This window comes from Phascolarctos cinereus, unplaced genomic scaffold, assembly GCF_003287225.1.
Source record: "Phascolarctos cinereus isolate Bilbo 61053 unplaced genomic scaffold, phaCin_HiC Scaffold_2;HRSCAF=192, whole genome shotgun sequence".
NCBI classification, from domain to species: domain Eukaryota; kingdom Metazoa; phylum Chordata; class Mammalia; order Diprotodontia; family Phascolarctidae; genus Phascolarctos; species Phascolarctos cinereus.
In genome coordinates this window covers 216,941,276-216,955,387 of record NW_027555625.1, presented here as the reverse complement: position 1 = coordinate 216,955,387, position 14,112 = coordinate 216,941,276, and the positions used below count along the sequence as shown (strand labels likewise).

The 14,112-nt window shown below is 39.7% G+C and overlaps 1 pseudogene; it reads left to right on the top strand.

Annotated features, from left to right (window-relative positions):
* The first annotated feature begins 735 nt into the window (after positions 1 to 735).
* LOC110206693 (non-selective voltage-gated ion channel VDAC3 pseudogene) lies at positions 736 to 1,487 on the top strand (annotated as a pseudogene).
* The last annotated feature ends 12,625 nt before the right edge of the window (positions 1,488 to 14,112 follow it).

The following is a 14,112-nucleotide window of genomic DNA, read 5'->3' as shown; positions in this document are numbered from 1 at the left end:
GTATACATTTTATAATTATAAAAAAAAATTTAACTAGACCTGTCCTTTCATGTAGGGGGCTCTCAGGGAGAAAAGAAAAAGAGATGGAGTCTCAGGGGACACCTATGGTTAGTGGGCATGACATGGATGAAAATATAGCAAAGGAGCCTGAGGATTCACATAGAAGGAGAATAGGACAAACAGGACTACAAAAACATAGGAGGGAGAGAGTATCCAGGGAGAAGTGATCAACAGGGTCAAATTCTGCACTCAGGTCTTCAAAGATGAGGATTGAGAAAAGGCCATTAGATTTGCCAATTAAATAACTTTGGAGAGAGCAATTTCCGTTGAATTATGACATCATAAACTGGATTTCAGTGGGTTTAAAAGAGAGCGAGGAGAGGAAGTAGAGGCATCTTGAACAAATGGATTTTTAAAAGGGTCTAGCCAAAAAGATATAGGACAGATACAGGACAATAGCTATAGGAGATGGTAGGATCAAGTAAAGGTTTTGTTGTTGTTGTTTTAAGGATGGGTGAGATATGAGTGTATTTGTAAACAGCAGGGAATGACCCAGTAAATATGGAGAAATTGAAGAAAAGGCGTGAGGGGGTATATTGGGGCCAATCTGCTGCAGAAGATCAGAAGGGGAGAGTTGGAACCTTCAGGGATATTGGCACTCCCTCACTCCTGTACCCTCCCTGGCTACTCTTTGTGTCACAGATCCTTCCTGAGTAGATGTAATGTGTGAAAGAAATGTGTAACACACCAACTTACTATGACCTGGGAAAGGCTACCATGGATGTCTTCAACAAAGGATATGGGTTTGATATGTTTAAAATAGATCTTAAAACTAAGTCTTCCGGGGAGTGGAATTTTCCACTTCTGGTCATTTATTTACCTGGACACAGGTACGTTTCAGATAATTTGGAAACCAAGTATAAGATCTGTGACTATGGGCTTGCCTTCATTCAAAAATGGAATACAGAAAATATCCTGGGGGCAGAAATCAGCATGGAGAATAAGTCAGCTGATGTTTTGAAGGTGACTCAACACTAAATTTGGACCAAACACAAGAGAAAAGAGAAGGAAATTAAAGGCCTTCTATAAATGGGACTGTTTCAGGCTTGGCGGAAATGCTGACATTGATTTCTTGTTCAACCATCTACTGTTGGGCTGTATTGGCTTATGAAGGTTGGCTTGCTGGCTATCAGATGAGTTTCAACATGTTCAAATCCAAACAGTATCAATAATTTTTCCCTGGATTACAAGGCTGCTGCCATCCAGCTGCACACACATGTTAATGATGGCACTGATTTGGAGGGTCAATCTATCAAAAGCTTAATAAGAAAGATTGAAACTTCAATAAATCTTGCTTGGACAGCTGGCAGTAGTAACATCTGTTTTGACATTGCTACTAAGTACAAGTTGGAGCCAAAACATTTCTGTTATCTGGTAAAGTGAATAATGCCAGCCTTGCTAGACTGGAATATACTCAGACACTATGATCAGGTGCAAAACTGATGCTCTCACCTTTAATTGATAGAAAAAACTTCAATCTAGGTCATGTTGGGTGGGATTTGAATTGGAAGCTTAGTATAGTTTTAAAGTAAAGTATCAAATCTATCCTTGGAAATGATGAGAAATGAATCCACTCTGCTTTACTTATAATATTCTTCTGTGAAATTTCAACAATGTGAACTTTTTATTCTTCCAAGGAATTGTTGTAGTGCTACTATGCTGAAGTCTAGAGGATTTTGAGTCCATTATAAGGAGAGATACTTGAAGGCATGCATGGAAGTTGTAATGTTTGTGCCACATTTGAGTTGAGTTTCTAAGTATTATTTTAAATTTGTTCTTCACACGTTATAAAGGAAATGGCCTGACTCTCCAATTTGTACATCATGTCCTACATGTCCTCTACCACTTTTCCATGACCTTTCATCAAATTGGTCTCTGTGCTATAGTGAAAGCTTTGGTTTTACATTAGAGTAAAATAAATTAATCACATTTGGAACATAAAAAAAGACCAGAGGGAATGAGACCAAGGGCATTTGTACAGTCTTTTCACTGGCAAAGAGAAGGGCCTCCTCTTCATGTGAGACAAGAGTGAAGAAAATAATGGCAGAAAATGTCCGAGTGATATGAGATGAAAAAGGGGAGGGGAGAAGAAGGAATTCTTAGCTAATGGTCTCAATTTTTTCACTGCAATATGAATTGAGGTCCTCATCTGAGAGGGTGAGGGTTGAGGGTACCATGAGGCTTGAGGAGATATGAGGAGGTTTGGAATAACCACTGTATAGAGTGGGATAATTAATCAATTATGGAGGAGTTGAATAATTTCATTGCTTCAGTAAGCGCTTAGTTGAGATTAGTCACATTAATTTGTAGTGGACCCAATTAGCATGATTTCACATTTCCCGTAGCTGTGTTCAACAGCATGTAAATAGGAGTGAAGGAGGCCAGAGTAATCCAGGGTTGGGGGTTGTTAGAGTGTGATCAATTTTAAGACAAGGGGGAAAGGGCTGTTAGAGTGGAGTATAGATCAGAGCTGAGTTGGTTCAATAGGTTGGAAGAAAGGAGAGTCTAGTCAGTGCAGGAGTGATGGCTTAGGAAAGACCTGAGGAACGCAGACAATGGTATTCATGGCAGAAGTAAAGAATATGGGCAGATGGAATGATAAAAGATTATAATCAGATAAAGGCATTTCAGAGTTTATGAACATGGAAGTGGAACATTTGTGCATGATGGCAAATCAAGGTGATGACCATCTCTGTAGGTAGCGGAGATTAAGTGGAATAGGTCATAGGAATTGAATGCATTGAGTAACTGGGAAGTTAGGGTATTTTAGGGGTCATTAATATATACGTTGAAGCCTCTGATATGAGGGAAAGAGTTGGGGCGGAGAGAAAGATTATAAACCAGAGACTGAAATAGTTGAAGAAAGAAGGGTAGCATGGTAGACTTCAACAGAGAACATGCTATAGGTATTATTATCACTATTTTACAGATAAATGAAGGCTCAGACCTTTGCTCATGGTCACTGGGCTGCCATTTGTCAGGGGCATCATGCAAACCTAACTGTACCTTGACTACATTTTCAAAGCCCTTTTTACCATACCATGCCTCCCCTGCCCCCAAAAATAGATAGCCTCTGAGTTCCCATGATATGAAGAAAATACTGTTAACATAAAGTATTTTCATTTTTCCTTAATTTCCACACCTCCCCCCAAAAAAGGCCTTCAGAAGAAAGAAAAATTTCCTCCCCTCCTCACCATCCACCCTTTCTCACCAATCGCCCCCTTTCTGCCTGCCCCTCTCCCACCCCTACCTGCTAAATTTTTATTTCAGGAGCAAGGGAGGGACCTTGCCTATTTAGAACCAAGCTTTTCACATGTGCTTAAGGAAGTCCTACTACCAAGGTCTCCTTCCCTAATTAAGCCCAAGTTCTGAATCTGGCAACTATAGAATTATAGATTTAGAGCTTGAGGGGATCTCAGAAGTCATGCGGTCCAACTTGTTCATTTTATAGGTGAGAAAATTGACGAATCAAAGAGGTTAAGTGATTTGCCCAAGATCTCATAGGTAGAAAATAGTAAAGGTAGAATGTGAACCCAGATCCTTAGAATCTTCTTTCTTTTCACTGGACCTCTATTTCACTGTACCACATTGCCTTCAGTACCTCAAAACTATAAACCAGATCACTTGACCTTTATATTAACCAAATCATAAACTTTTTTTTGGGGGGGGTGTAGGAGGCAATCAGGATTCAGTGACTTGCCCACATTCACATAGCTAGTGTATGAGGTCAGATTTGAACTCAGGATCTTCTGCCTCCAGGGCTGATGCTCTATCTACTATACCACCTAGCTGCCCCCAAATCATAAACTCTTGGAGGAATTAGTGACACTCCATGGCCTTACACTAAGCCACCCATCCATATTGGACTTGTTTTCCTGGTTGTTAGCCTCCCCAGTATCACTATTTACAGAGTAGCAAAAATAATAATAATAATAATAATAATAATAATAATAACTTATTTACTAGACAAATCAAAACAAACCTTCATTTTCCCAAGGCCAGAACAGGTTTCACTGAGCATTTCCATTCCAGGACCAAGTAGCTGCCCTTTGATTGCTTCCAATGGAGTCTTCTGAAAGTTCTTCACATTGCTTGCAGCTAAATCAAGCTCAGCAAAGAGAAATTCTCTCTCACCTTTGGTAAATAAAAAAGAAAGAAAAAAAATCAATAAAATAATTTCCAATCTGCTCCTTATGACTCAATGCCCCACTGATCAGAATGAGTCAGGAACAAATATATCAGCTCAGTGAGGAAACAGCTTTCAGAAATAAGATTTGATCTAGTTGGCTGAACAATCATTATACTCAAAATTCTCATACCATATTTGCCAGTCAGTTGAGTTTCTACAGGAGCAGTGTTTTTCTTCTAGCTAGCACTGGTTTTCCAGAAAGCATTTATAATCACTTTGAAGACAGGCAAATCATCTAAGGGAAATGCTGAACTCAGACCAATGAAAAGCAACAGCTTTTTGGATGTAATAAAAATAATAGAACCACACTAGGCACACATAGAAACTGAGATGCAGAATTGGAATTGGAAAGAGAGAAGGGCCCTTAGAGGTTATCCAGTCCATCAACTCACCCACTGTAGACATCCTCTTTATAGTTCCTCTGAAAGTTCCTCCCAGCCTCTGGGAGAAGCCCTCCAAGGCACTGGGAACCCATTCCATTTTTGATTTGTTCTAAATCATCTGAACATCTCAATTAGAAAGAATATATTCTCTTTCTCCTGAAGATTAGAATCCAAGGTGGTATACCTGCGTGTGTGTGTGTGTGTGTGTGTGTTTTAAATGTCCTATTTTTATCCTTAAACTGGATACTTTCACTTCTCGTTATACATGATCCTCTTTGCTAAGAGAAACAATGACAAGTGATGATGATGATGGTGATGATGGTGATGATAATGATAATTTAATAAGAATAGCTGATGTGTATATCCTTCTGATAAATAGTATAGCACAATACATAGAGAAGTAACTTCAGTGTCAGCAAGACCTTGGGTTCAAGTCTTATCTCTGACACTATTGTTTTTATGACCTCAGACAAGTCATTTAACTTCTTAGTGTCCCACACACATCTCCAAGACTATAAAATGCAGAACAGGAGCTGATCTGCATTCATAGCGAGAACCTCCCTCAACCAATTAAATCAATGGCCCAGTTTTGAAAATGTGTATGTCTATCATCTATCTACCTAGTTATCATCGTATTTGTGTTGTTGTTCAGTCATTTCAGTCATGTCCAACTCTTTGTGACCCCATTTGGGGTTTTCTTGGCAAAGACACTGGAGTGGTTTGCCATTTCCTTCTCCAGCTCATTTTACAGATGAGGAATTGGGGCAAACATGGGTAAGTGACTTGCCCAGGGTTACTCAGCTGAGTGTCTGAGGCCAAATTTGAACTCAGGCAGATAAGTCTTTCTGACTTCAGGCCTGGCACTCTATCCGCTGTACCACCTAGCTTCCCCCTTTAAATTCTGCAAAACAGAAATTGCACAGTTTTGATGAAATTTGCTGTTATTTCCTGTTGATATCCCCAAAAGGATAGGGTAGGCTATTAGTAAAGTGCTTGGAGATCCTTTGATGAAGGGTGCTCATTACACACCTACACACTGATACGTACAGGCAATAGCTTCTCTGTGTCTAGTAGGAAACACTGGTTTCTTTCCCCCAAAGATCAGCTAACTATCAGCTTCATAGTTTGGATAGATAGCTTGGGGGCATCAGGGCGCATCGGATGGCTTACAGTCCTGAGCCAACCACCCACTGTCTGTTGACGGTGATGATGATGGCAGTAATCAGCATCCCCTATAAACCTAGAACAAAAAGGAAATGAAAATACATCAAGCTAATCCAAGAAAAGGGGAAGAGGGGAGGTGTCGGGATGCATTATGATTTCTCTGTGCTGCTGACACTCATTTCTATCCCTTTGTATTTGTCAGAAGCTCTGTGAGAGAGGAGCCCAGAGAATGATGCTGAAGGCAGTATCATATAGTAGAAAGAGGAGACCTGGCCTCAAGTTCTGGCTTTGCCTCTTGACTGGCTGTGGGAGCTCAGGCAAATTACTTCCTTTCTTGGGGCCTCCATTTTGTCACCTGTAACATGAGGCTCCTTCTGGCAATAGCATCCTATGAATCTAGGAATTCTAAGCATCACTTTGAGTGAAATTAGCCTACATGATTTTTATCAGCCTGGTGGGAAAGGAAGCCAGTCACAGCGGCTGGTAAGCATTATCATGTCTTCCTGCCATTCCACAGCCCCATATTCCTGGCCAGTCCTCACATACCTCGGCCTAAAAGAATAATCATGCTAGCATTTATGTGGCACTTTACATGTTATTTCAATTGATTCTCAAAACAATTCTGTGAAGGTAAGGGCTATTATTATCTATATTTCAAAGATGAGGAAACTGAGGAGAACAAGGTTAAGTGACTTGCCTGTAAGTGTCTGAGGTAGGATTCAAACTCAAATCCTCCTAACTCCATATCTCCTTCTCCTCTATCCACTGAGCCATCTAGCTATCTGAAAGAATGAATGTAATCTTAATAGTCACCTTAAGCTCATCACCTGGGTGACAAGCATAAGGCACTAAGTGCCAGGGACTAAGGCTAAGTGCTAGAGATATGAAGGAAAATAATGGTCACTCCTCTCAAGGAACACACATTCTAACAGGGCAGACAACATAAAAATCATCACTTCTGCCTTTATGCAATTATTGACCAGGCAGCCACAAATCCAACGGCCACACTAAGTCTCTGAACCACAGTGACCAACACTCAGGGCAACATCAAATAAAGCAAAAGCTAAAGTCTGTGCTTTTTGCTGTGGTTCAGTTGCGTTCAACTCTTCATGACACCATTGGCAGTTTTCTTGTTTTCATGGCAAAGACACTGGAGTGGTTTACCATTTCCTTCTCCAGCTCATTTTGCAGATGAGGACACTGAGGAAAACAGGATAATGTGACTTACCAAGGGTCACCCAGCTAGTAAGTGTCTGAGGCCAGATTTGAACTCATGAAGATAAGTCTTCCCGACTCCAGGCCCAGAGCTCTAGCTAATGTGCCATCCAGCTGCTTTACCAGACAGCAACAGAGGAGAAATAAATCATCTCCCAGACTTCCTGCAGGACAGAAAATATGACTTGATGGAAGAACCAAAGGCTGGTCCCTTTGCATTGGTTAGCTTTACTTGACTACCTTATCTCAAGAATCCTAGCATATTAGAACAGGAAGGCACTTTAAGGACTATCAAATCTTTAGCCCCTCTGTTAAACTGATCATTATTTTATTTTATTTTATCTTCCCTTTTGTTTTTGTTGTTGCTGATTTTTGGCTAGGCATTGGGATTAAGTGACTTGCCTACGGTCACACAGCTAGTAAGTGTTATGTGCCTGAGGTTGGATTTGAACTCAGGCCCTCCTGAATCCAGGGCCAGTGCTCTATCCACTGTGCCACCTAGCTGCCCCTGATCATTATTTTAGTAAGAGGTAATTAAGGTTCAGAGATATGCCTAAAAGCTTACTGCTAATCAGCGTATACTGGAGCCAACTTAGAGGGTCTAGTAAGAGCTGATTGTTAAATTTTCAGTGTGGACATTTATACCCCAGAAGTCGGCAATTGCTACCAATTGGGCTTGATTTATTGCTTGGTGCCTTGAACAAAGTCAGTATTCAATAAATATTGAATTGGATTGAGGAGAACAGCCGGCAAAGAAGCAGAAAGGAGGCCGAGATGCACTAAGTATATCCACAGAACTATGAGGAGATCACCCAGTTTTGCTGAAGTAGAGGTTTGCAATTAGATAGCAGTGGGGAAAAAAGACTGAAAGGCTGAATTAAGCAATCAGAATGGGGATAGATGGGGTGGGGTGTGGGGCCAAGAGATATGTCTTAGAGTTCACAAACTGATCTCTTCCAGCAGGTCCTCAAGGATAAGAATAAATGAAGCAAGAATAAACAATAAGATGAACTCTTATTGCCCATAGCTTATCTACAGCAATTTAAGGTGTACGGTAAATCAGCTGCCACTGTGAGGGAGCCAAAAGTAAGGAAGCCTAGAAACCACCTCAGCCAGCAGCACAAACGTGATCTCCCGGCCAAGCAAAGAGATATGGCATCCAAGGACAACATCAGTTAGAACGGAAAATCCATCGTGGGGCTGATACTATTTGGAGGGCATTGACGGATCTCAAACTACCTCTAAGATGAACCGACATCAGATGTTTGGGGGGAAAATCAAAGATGCGAATAACCTTGTTCCCCCAAAACAAGGTGATTGAGGAAATAGCAATAAGTACTGACAGATATACCTATTTTTCCTACACTTAAAAAATCTTTTTGAGAAAATTTACACATATATTGAGGCCATCTTTGATCAAAGTATGAGAAGGGAATAGGTAGGCTTTTGTAACAAATACTATACAACAGACTATGTATCTTTATAGTCACAAAATTGACTGAAAGGTGCAAAGAATACAGAATCTGACTGTGCTCTATGAAAAAGGGCATTTGACTTGATGGAGTAAAATGCTTTCTTACAGGCTCTTCTCCAACGAGTTGTCTCCTGTGGGTCTTCATCTAGTCACAGCAGCCAGCCAGGTACTGCTAGGCTGAAGCCACAGGGGCTTCAGATATTCATCAGTCCCTGACCCTCTGCCTGCCCTCAAGGTTTGCCTAGACTCATTGCTCCTAGGTTACCAGCCTTCTCAACAGGGAACTAAGCTTTCCTGTAATTCAATTCCACTCCCACCTCAGATTCCTGAAGAGCAATTCTATTTTTGGTTATAACCTGAGGTAGGAGTTCTTAACTTGGGGCCTGTGAACTTACTGTTTGTTTGTTTAATGTTTTGATAAGTGTAATTCAATAGAATTGATTTCTTTCATAATCCTACATATTTTATATTATACTTTCAAACACATTTTTTTCTGAAAAGTGTCCACGAGTTTCACCAGACTACCAGAGGTGTCCATGATTCAAATAAAGGTTAAGAACCTCTGCTCTAAGTGTCCTCTCCAGGAAAGAAGGAAGGGGTAAGAAAAGTTACCCAGAGTAAAAAAAAAAATCTGTCAAGTACTGCAGGTAGTTTTATTCCCCCACAAAAAGGGAAGCCAAACAACAAAGAATCATAGAACGATTACAATCAGTTGAGAGGATAATATACAAGTTTCATTGGGTCATTTACAAGGAATTTCTGCGTTTTATATTTCACTTCCATTGAGTACGCCCCAATCAATACCAAGTGGACACCTTCTTTCCAATTCTTTCTCCCTCTCCTTCTTCTTTTTTATATCGCCTTCCCTTCTCCCTTCCTCTCTTTCTCCCTCCTCCCTCTACCCCAAGTGCTTTGGTAGCTGCTATTCTGCTGCCTGAGTACCTTGGAAGAAGAGGATGACAGCTGCCTTTTAAGATCTCACAAGGCCTTACACCAAAGGAAAAAAAGACACAAAAAACAAGCAGCCCCATCACAGACACTGACTTGCCTAGAAGCCCATTAGATCAGTACTTGATGTTGGGTAGGAAAAAGGGCACCCCTGCCGCCACCCAACATTCCACAGCTCAGAGAGTCATCCTGACACTTCAAGGCCAACGAGAAGAAAAGGTCTGAGGGGCAGGGTTGCCCCTTTAATGTATCAACAGAGTTCTAGCTCAAAAGCCCATGAAAAGAGTTTTCCTTCCCACATAGTATGAACCCCTTAGTCATAACCAAAAGGAAGAAGTCAGAGAATATCCCAATATTCTCTACAACTGGGAGTGGTGAGAGGATCCTTCATACAAATGATTATAAACCCATCACAAACCTCTATTCCCTTGACTAAAATGCTTACTGAATATGCTACAAGGGGAAAGGAACAACCACTTATTAAGCACCTACTATGTGCCAGGCATTTTACTAAGCATTTTATAAACATTATTTCATTTGATCCTTGCAATGACCCTAGGAGGTAGGTGCTATTATCATCCCTATTTTACAATTGAAAAAACTGAGGCAGACAGAGATTAAGTGACTTGCCCAGTTATATAGCTATTATGTGTCTAAGACCAGATTTGAACTCAGGTCTTCCTGACTCTAACCCCAGTGCTCTATCTACTGCATTGTCTAGCTGCCTCTTATCTAGGTAGAAGAGGTAAGGGATACTACATTTAGATCAAACAATATTCCTTGGTAGAAGCAATAACAGAGATAACTTCATTTGACAGCCTTCTAAATATAAAAAAGACATGAAACAGGGAGTACATGTTGGCCAAAGGCATTTGACATTGTCATGGAGGATGCCCATAGCATAATGGAAGAGGGATTCCTCAAAAGTGATAAGATCTTCCATGTGTTCCTATTATTGAATGACATTATGCAAATTGTATCAAGCCTAGATCCTTACTTCCTTATCAATTCCCCTATAGGACCCATTATAACTCAAAAGAACTCAATCAAGGAAACACCAAGTGGATGAAGATGGTCCAGACTAAGATACACAGCTGGACCATTGAGGGTTATTTTGAGCTACAGACAGACAATATCTATTGGAGTCTAGCATGAAATAGCATTAAAAGGGCAGGCTAGATTGAATTTAGGAAATTGGGCATTTTAATGACCTCAGATATTTGTCTGAAACAGAAACCCAACTTTTAAACACCAATATTCACCCAGGAATACCATGAGTCTATGAATCATGGAATACCACAGTCTCCAGAGAATCTTAATAAAACTTCACACAAAGGAAAACAAAGAGGTTTATGGTGAACATGAATAGGCTGCAAGATATTAGCTAAAAAGAATTGTGTCCGAGAAGTGGAATAAAGGATATCATCAAAGAAAGGTAAAGGAGATAGGTGGGCTGGTCATGTAGTAAGAAGGAAAGGAAGCCCATGAACAATGTGAACACAGCATTGGTACTCATAGATCCAAAGACCTATAAAAAGAAGATTTCCAACAAATGAGGTATACTCTTGTGTATTTACAACTTGTACAGGATATGAAGGCATAGATGGACTGTGCTCTAGGCTATTGGAGGGAATAATAAATAGCTAGCACTTTAAGGTTTGCAAAGCACTTTACAAATATTAACTCATTTGATCTTCACAATAACCTTGGAAAGGCAAATACTACTATTGACCCTATTTTACGTATATCCTATGTGCCCTGCTAACATAAGGGTACCAATACTGATGAGCTTTTTGATCCTTTGAAGTCTTGAGATCTAAGGTCCATAAATCTCTTTCCTTATAACCACCTTGGGAGGAAGACAATGAAAATGTCATTCTTCCCTTTGTTCAGGAAAAGGATCTAAGGGTCAGAGGAATTTATCTTGATGAAGACCTCGCAGCTTGTAAGCATCAGAACAGATTTGAACCCTAGTCTCCTGACTCCAAATCCAATATTCTTTCTACTACACCATGTTAGCTTCACAGTGGATACAACGCATACACAAGCTTCACTGGGAGGCACTAGTTATCATTAGTAGCTCTTCTTTATTATCTACTATCTGCATCCTTATCCCCACCCATTTCTCTTGTCTTCTATTCTTTCTCTCTCCTTCCTATCTCTTTTCCCAATGCCTTTGTTTTCCTTCTCCCCTTTAACCTGCTTCTGGGATCACAAGTATTTCTTTATCTCATCAGGGACAGTCATATCTCTAAGGCTCAGAACAATCTCCTTAGATTGCCAGTCCCCAGTGTCTACTCATGCCAGCTCACTTGGCAGCATTAGCTTAATCACAGATAATGGGTATGGGGTGAAGTGACCTTTTCCTTAATATCTTGGCCAAATGCAAAAGATCAGGTTGTATGCCAAGCCTCAATACGGACTGGTCAGAACTATTGGAACAGTTAACCTGTGTGAGATGGTCAGTAAGGGGGGCAAGTTGGGAAAAGCTAGAAGGAGCAAAGAAGTGAGCATTAGAGAACTCAGACTGGAAAGAATCTCAAACTAAACACATGTATTTTGGAACACTGGACTGGAAAATAAGAAGACCTGGAGTATAGCCCCAGGTATCTGCCTCTCGGCAACCTTGGGTAAATCAATTTCATGATTCTATGAGAAAGATAACCCTCAAGGTCATATTCTACAGTCCTTTGTCCCTTTGTTCAAACCAATATGTAAATGCATGAGCAAATCTTTGTGAAGAGGAACAAATTTTAGATAGTGATCTCATTCTCAGCCCTCCAATGGTGCAAATCAAAACCTAACCACACTTTCTCTTCTTCTAGTGACTCTTATCCACATCCTTCCATAGAGGCTCCACAGAAAGACCTATAGTCTGCTGCAGGAAAGCTCTAGCTCCCTTGAGATCATGTGAATATAAGAGGAGTGTATGGGTTTTCTACTGATAATTCATTGCTACATGCCTATTCCACCCTCCATTCCAATCTCATATCTCTGTGATGATTTTCTTTGTGCCTTCCACATCAAATTTAAATTTCTTTGCTTGACTTTTGGGACTCAAGAAACACATGGGAATAAGAATGAATATGGCCTGTTCATGAGACAGCAGAGAGAATACCCTAACTGGAATGGCAAATTGGGCATGGAGGACTGAGTGATAAGATTAGATAGGTGGAATAGGGCCAGGATAAGCAGGACCTCAAAAATCAAGCAGAGAACTTTAAATCTGATGTGGAGAGCAATTGTTTTAATGCCAGAGCCATATAATGGCTTTTGCAAAGGAGAATAACATGAAGAAAGCAGTTTTTTAAAACAGTGGTCTGCCATTGGTATGCTAGATGGATAGAATACAAGATGTTGTAGTCATGAAGGCCAGGTAGGCAGCTATTAAAGTAATTCTATGACATGATGAGGGCCTGCACTAGGGTGCTGGCAGTGAAGAGAGAAAAATCCATATAAAGACTGGACTTGTGATTTGATTGGTAAGAAACATTTTTAAGGAAAAAAAAAAAGAAACCCAGATGTATCTTATGGCTGACTGGATAAAAATCCAGTAGAGTAGGCACCACACAAAGATGGACTCCCAATATTTGGGATTCCAAAGATTTTTATTCCACATACCTTGACAATAATTTTCAGATACCTCACTCTCTACTAACAGAGCTCTAGTCTAGTACAAAGAGCCTTGTGTTAGAAGTCCTAAGAGGTTGATTAGAGTATCATTTTGCCACTCACTGTCTACCTATGTTTGTCACAATTACTCCAGACCTCAGGTTCCTCATCTGTAAAGTAGCATGAGACTACCCATTCTGCCAAAGAAGAAGGGTGAAGATCAAGATTAAGGCAGAAAATGGAAAGAAGGAATTTATCTACAATGTTTCAATACTTTCAAAGTGTTTAATATCTATTTTCTCATTTGAAGTTTGTAAGATATAATCAATGTGAAAGTGTTTTGAAAATTTTTCCAAGTGCTATACAACTACAAAGCAGTGTAACTTATTGTTTTTAATAAAAGAGATTTAAAACACATACTCACATATAAATATAATCTAATTGATTTGGATATTCGGATTTTCCCTTCAATGATGCTGGTCCCAACCCACCCATGGCTCTTGCCCATGTCCTTGAATAAGTTTGCCACAACAGATCTGAAAAATAGTCTGTTAATTTGAAGGTGCTATATACTTACAAAATAGAAAATATTTATTATATTTGTTAATATAATATTTCTAAAGCATTATTAATTTTTAATTAATGGGATAAAATAAGCATTTCCATAAAATAATATAATAAAAAGATGATTGCATATGAAACTGCAGCTCTACTATGCACAATTTGCTATCCCTTTCAAACATACAAAAAAAACCCACGTAAATTTCTTTTCTTTTTCCTTTTTTTTTCTTCCCTTTCTTCTCCTTCCCTCCCTAGAGATGGCTACCATTAGGCACAAATAAGTATATGCATGTAAAATTGTTCTATACATACTTCTATTTAGTTGTTCTATTTAGATGCAGATAGCATCTTTCTTCATATGTCATTTATGGTTAATTTGGGTATTTGTAATAGTCAAAATAATGTATTCACTCAAAGTTGTTCTTAAAACAATATTGCTGTTACTACATGTAATGTTCTTTTGGTTCTGCTCATTTTGCTCTTCATTATTTCATGCAAGTCTTTCC